We start from the raw sequence: 5,345 nt of genomic DNA, 5'->3' as shown, positions 1-5,345 counted from the left end.
GGGTGATGACTGACTGGCTGGGGGCTCCCAGGATGAGGCAAGAGGCTGAGGAGCCCAAGTCTGCACAGCCAAGGTCATGCCAACCCCTCCTTGGATCTGCGTCTGTCTGAGTGGAGCAGTGACTTTAAGGGGCTAGGATGCCAGCTGCCTGCCTTGAGGTTACAGGAGGAGGAGGGGGCAGAAAAGCAGGCGGTGTGGCTTGTCTTGGTTTCTGAAGACACTTCTTTCTGGCACCAGGTGCCAAGCTATGGGAAAGCTTGTATTCTTTTTATAAAACTGCTTTAACTGTTCTAATTCACTTGCCTTTCCATCTTAGTTCATTTAAAAGATAAATGTACAAATGTACATATTTTTCTTTTAGCACCAGTGGCAATCCTATAACTTGGCTACTTTTATCCAACAATTCATTATACAGATCTTTCCAGGTCAGTACCGATACAAATTTCCTTCCCAGATCCCTCTTAATGGCTGTTTCCTGAATGTTCTGTTTTTATACTGAGTGATACTAATATCAACAATCTTAGTACACAAGTATTTGCACAAATGTTCCTCCCACGCTGAGTTGCTATCATTGGACCTTCCGTGTAGAATATGAAATGTGGATTTATGACTGTTTATCATTCATTTATTTGATGGCTTCTGAAGAGACTTTTTTTTTTTTTAATGTTGTATCATGATTCCAATCTTTCTACTCCACAGAATAAAAATCATTCATATATGTTTTTACCCAGTCCTTTCATGGTTTCAGTTTTACAGTCCACACAATCTAAGTTTCACTAAATTCCTAAGTCCGCCCGGGAGCAGGGCCTGCCCTCTGGGCCGCCTGGGTCCGAGCCTCGAGCCTCGGGAATCTCTGAGGAGCGCGCCTTCTCCCGCAGCTACCCGGAGAGGTCTTTCCAGCTCCCGCCCTCCCGTCTGGTGTCTGGGCCTCCGCGCCCTGCCGGGCCGGGAGCCGACTCCCAGGCGGACGCCCGGGACAAGCGGGGCGTCAGGGCGGCCCGGCGGTCGGGGTCCGCCCGGGGCCGTGTGCGCCGCCCGTCGGGAGCCACCCAAAGGACGCCGTGAGCCGGTCCCTTCCCGGGGAACGTTGGCGACTCCCGCGAAGGTTCGGCCGCCGAGCCCGGGGCAGAGCTCCAGAGGCCGGGGGTGACAGCGGCAACGCTCCCGGTGCCATGAGACCCGGGAAGAGCCTGCTGTCGCCGGAGATTCGAGCTGCAGGGCCGCGGCCTGGGCGGGCGGCGGCGGTCGGTGTCGCTGCCCGGCCGGGTGGACCAGAGCGCCGCGAGGCCCCTTCTGCCCGCGGGCACCGCCGGGGCAGCTGAGCGCGAGCAGGAAAGGTCACGGCGCCGGCGTCCGCGGGGTTACACCTTCTCCATGTTTCCCACTCGCCCGGAGGTGCGGACCACACGGACGCACGCAGACATGTCCAGTCTTCCCAGCCTCCCCCATGGACCCCGATAGTCCCGATTCACAAACGTGTGTCCTCTCCCCGGAGACGGCCGGCCCTGGTGTCCAGAACAGGAGGCACCGGAAGGGACCACGGGCCGCCAGTCCTCCTCCCCAAAGGGCGCCCGGAAGCGCTTCCTTGCCACCTTGGGGGAACGGTCGTCCCGCTGCCTTCCCGGCGCTGAGGCTGCTCCCAGGCGGCCACGGTTCCCGCTGACGTGCTCAGGACTCAGCAGACGGATTTCCTGCGGGTCCGGCTGCCTCTATTCGAGGAGCGCCAGGAGTCCCTTCTGTTCTCCTCGGGCTCGGAAGTAGAAAGGATGGTGTCCGTGTGGAGGCGCTGTGTTTCAGGGGTGTGAGACACGGATACATCTGTGTGAGGATCACAAAGCCAACAGATTGGTGGCCGCTGTGGCGAGGTCGACCAGATGGCCCGACAGGTTGTTGGGGATTTTTGTTACTATCTGTACTGTAATGTGGGTGTTCAATGAGAAATCTTGACATTAATTATAATGAAAATCACCATTATCATTGTTACTCAACAATAACGTAATTATTACCTTTGTTTGAAGTTAATTTAAGAAACACTGTTTTAAGTTTATCCACAGAGTATCCAATTGAAGACCACCAGAGAAGGATGTTGAAATGAAGAACTGTCTTAACACACTGAGAAGTTGGGGAACCTCTCCTTCCAGCCACGAGGCCCTGCCCTGCAGCAACCGACCTGGAAAACCAGACCCCAGCCCCTGCAGCAATGGGCTCCAGGATTCAGTGCGTGGTCAGTGACTGTCACCTTCCTTATTTTTCTTCCTTTCAATTTAGTACCAAATGGGGGAAGCCAAATCTCATCTAAGCAGTCACCTGGGACGGCCCTCTTCCTGCCAGCCTGCCTCCGGCTTCCCCACATTACACGCTCTGAGCAGGACACACTTTCCCTCTTTCCCTCCAGAGTGCGTCCCCACTCCTGTGTGTGCCCTGAGTCTCAGCCTAGGCGAGTGGTGCTGGCTGACTCCTTGCTCTGGAGACAAATTCTGAAGAAACAGTGAAGGATCGGGAAAATATCCTGGAGTAGGAAACGGCCACCAACTCCAGTATTCTTGCCTGGAAAATTCCATGAACAGAGGAGCATGGCCTTCTGCAGGCCATGGGGTCACAACAAGTCAAACATGACTGAGCATGCACACACAGACACAGGCACCTTCGTTTATGTCTACAGAGCTTAGAGTGAGAACCACATAAAGCACTGAGGATAATATGTGCGTTTTGTTATTTTTGAAAAAAAAATCAAATTAATCATTTTAAGTTGAGATATATATCATATACCCAAAAATTCTCCTTTGAGCACTATATTTTAGTGATTGCCTATTTATATAGTTGTGTAGCCATCATCACTATCTGATCCAGAATATTTTATATTTTATCTCCCTACAAAGACATCTAGTGTTCCTTAATCAGTCACTTTAAATTCCACATTCCTCACTCTTTCATCCTCATGGAATCACCTATTCTGTGTATTTCAAGCACATGGGTTTGTACAACTGTGGCCATTTAGGTCCAGTTTCTTACACAGTGTCATGTTTTTGAAGCTTATTCATATTTTATCATGTGATCCAATTTTTTGTTTGACTTCAGAATTTTCCTAAGTCTTTAACACACGCACACACACGCACACACACAGACATGCTACAGTTTTTTTAATGTGGAAAATACACAGAGGTCCAATGTCACCATTAGAACCATTTTATGCAGACAGTTCCATGGCATAAAGTACTGCCTTCCTGTAGGCACTCAACCTGCCCACCAACCCAGAGCGGCCAGCAAGCACAGAGGATGCCAGCACAACTGTGCTGCCCATTGTCAGAACTCCCCACAGCACCCACCCAGGCCAAGACTCAACAATAGGTGCACCTCCCAATGGCCAAAGGAGAGCCCATCTGTGCCAGCGGAGGGGGTGGTGGACAAGGGTGAGAGAGATGAAAGGAGAGACAAGCGGGAAAGTCCACAGCACCTGGTCTTTCCAGCTGGTCTTGCAACCAAGTACTAATCAGGCTCAACCTTGCTTTAACTTCTGAGCTCAGAAATTACCAGGGGCCTTCATGGTGCTATGGCCCTAGATGATGGCAACCCCAACCAGGCACCCCGATACTCTGTGCTGTGGGGCCCTGCCATGCCAGCCTCACCAGCCCCTGTCAGAGCCCTGGAGTGCCCAGCATCTGTGGGCAAACCGCTCCTGACACATCCTTCAGCCCTCTGGAGGCCCAGCCATCAGGCTGTGACTTGGAGTTCCCAGGAGATGGTTATCACTCAGGGTATGTAGCCAGTGGCAATAGGGCCTGACCCTCTGGAAGTGAGTGGAGAAAAGCCCAGTGCTCTAATTCAATGCTGTCCTGGCACCAACTGAGTGTCTCTCACTGACATCCTCACTGCTTCATCCAGATATTCCACGTACCACTCGTGTTCCAGGTGGGATTCTAGGGGCAGCCTTCACAGGGCTGCAGCCTTTCCCAGTGACCAATCCCAAGTGCCGATGCCTCTGCCTCTGGACCCTCACATAGGTGGTACCGCTATCAATGCTCAGGGATAAAACAGCAGATCTAAGACGCTGAAGACTTGTCCTAGGTCTTGCAAACAGCTCAGAACTGATGGCTGGTGGCCTTTAATGCTGTGACCTAAGACCACACCATCTACCAGCAGACATGTCAATCTCCAGATAATCAGAATCAGATTGATTAAGTAAAAAGAGGGACAAATGTGTCATGTTGGGAGGAGGGAGGTGGAAACAACACCCCTCTGCCTTTGTCTCCCTCCTTCCAGCTGCCCAGGGGACCAAGTCATCCCAATATTCTGTGTTCACATATTGTTCTCTTTTGACTTAGACAACATGGAGGGTCCCTGCCCCTCAAGCAGTAATTTTCTCAGTTTTGAGGGGTACAGTCATGAAATGTCTTCCAGTGTACAAATAGAGAAAAGATAAAACTCACCCAGACCACTGGAGTTCCATATGAGGTGAGGGTGATATAAGGTCCCTTGAACTTCTGTTCTGGAAAGAGGGAGGGAGGAGGAAGAAAAGGCTAATCTTCAGTGAATGTAACCTTCACATGGGCTCTGTTTAGTCATTTTATCTGTACAGTTATTCAGTCATCATAACATTTACTCAAGGTCTTTTATCTTTCTGGCCCGATGTTCTCATGGAGCTCACAGGCTGAAGAGGTACTCAAAGTGAGAGAGTCAATTCCTAGGCAGGTTGATAAGAAGCCCAGGAGAAGCTGAGGAGAGAAGGGTCTGGAGTTCTCAAGGAGGAGGAAAGGACAAACATCTTTTTTCTCTACATTCCTTAGTCTTAGTCACTTAAAACATTTGTTTTTCTTTCTTTCTTTAGGCCCAGAACTGATGATTACACAACTCAGTTTAAACTCTGTGAAAGTGAAGCTGCTCAGTCATGCCTGACTCTTTGCAACCCTATGGACTGTAGCCTACCAGGCTCCTCTGTCCATGGGATATTTCAGGCAAGAGTACTGGAGTGGGTTGCCATTTCCTTCTCCAGGGGATCTTCCCAAGCCAGGGATCCAGCCGGGGTCTCCCACATTGTAGGGAGATGCTTTGCCATCTGAGCCACTTAAACTCTGTACTAGGGATTATATAACAACAATGTATCCTGCTTGAGGACAGTTTCTCCTTCCTGAAAACCTTCTGATTAATCCTGATATCTTAGAATGTATATTATGGGAATGGGTCTGGTAGGATCTTTCTGTTAAATTCTAGTCCTGTTATCCTAAAATGTTAATTGTGGGAGTGGGTCTGGTAAAACTTTCACACACTTGAGACATTCTTTTGATTTATTGTAGTAACTAATTTAAAAAGTATATACCTCCCTTGCTAACACTAGCAAGGGGGGCACT

General features: G+C 50.2%; 1 long non-coding RNA gene across 1 annotated transcript; it reads left to right on the top strand.

Annotated features, from left to right (window-relative positions):
- Positions 1-1,840: 1,840 nt before the first annotated feature.
- LOC113881979 lies at positions 1,841-4,866 on the top strand. Its single transcript, XR_003508239.1, has 3 exons — positions 1,841-1,922; positions 2,044-2,224; positions 4,826-4,866. It is a non-coding gene; the product is annotated as an uncharacterized LOC113881979 (long non-coding RNA).
- Positions 4,867-5,345: the final 479 nt, after the last annotated feature.

Source organism: Bos indicus x Bos taurus, chromosome 23 (assembly GCF_003369695.1).
Source record: "Bos indicus x Bos taurus breed Angus x Brahman F1 hybrid chromosome 23, Bos_hybrid_MaternalHap_v2.0, whole genome shotgun sequence".
NCBI classification, from domain to species: domain Eukaryota; kingdom Metazoa; phylum Chordata; class Mammalia; order Artiodactyla; family Bovidae; genus Bos; species Bos indicus x Bos taurus.
The sequence above is the reverse complement of the archived record's forward strand: the minus strand, read 5'-3'. Positions and strand labels throughout refer to the sequence as shown.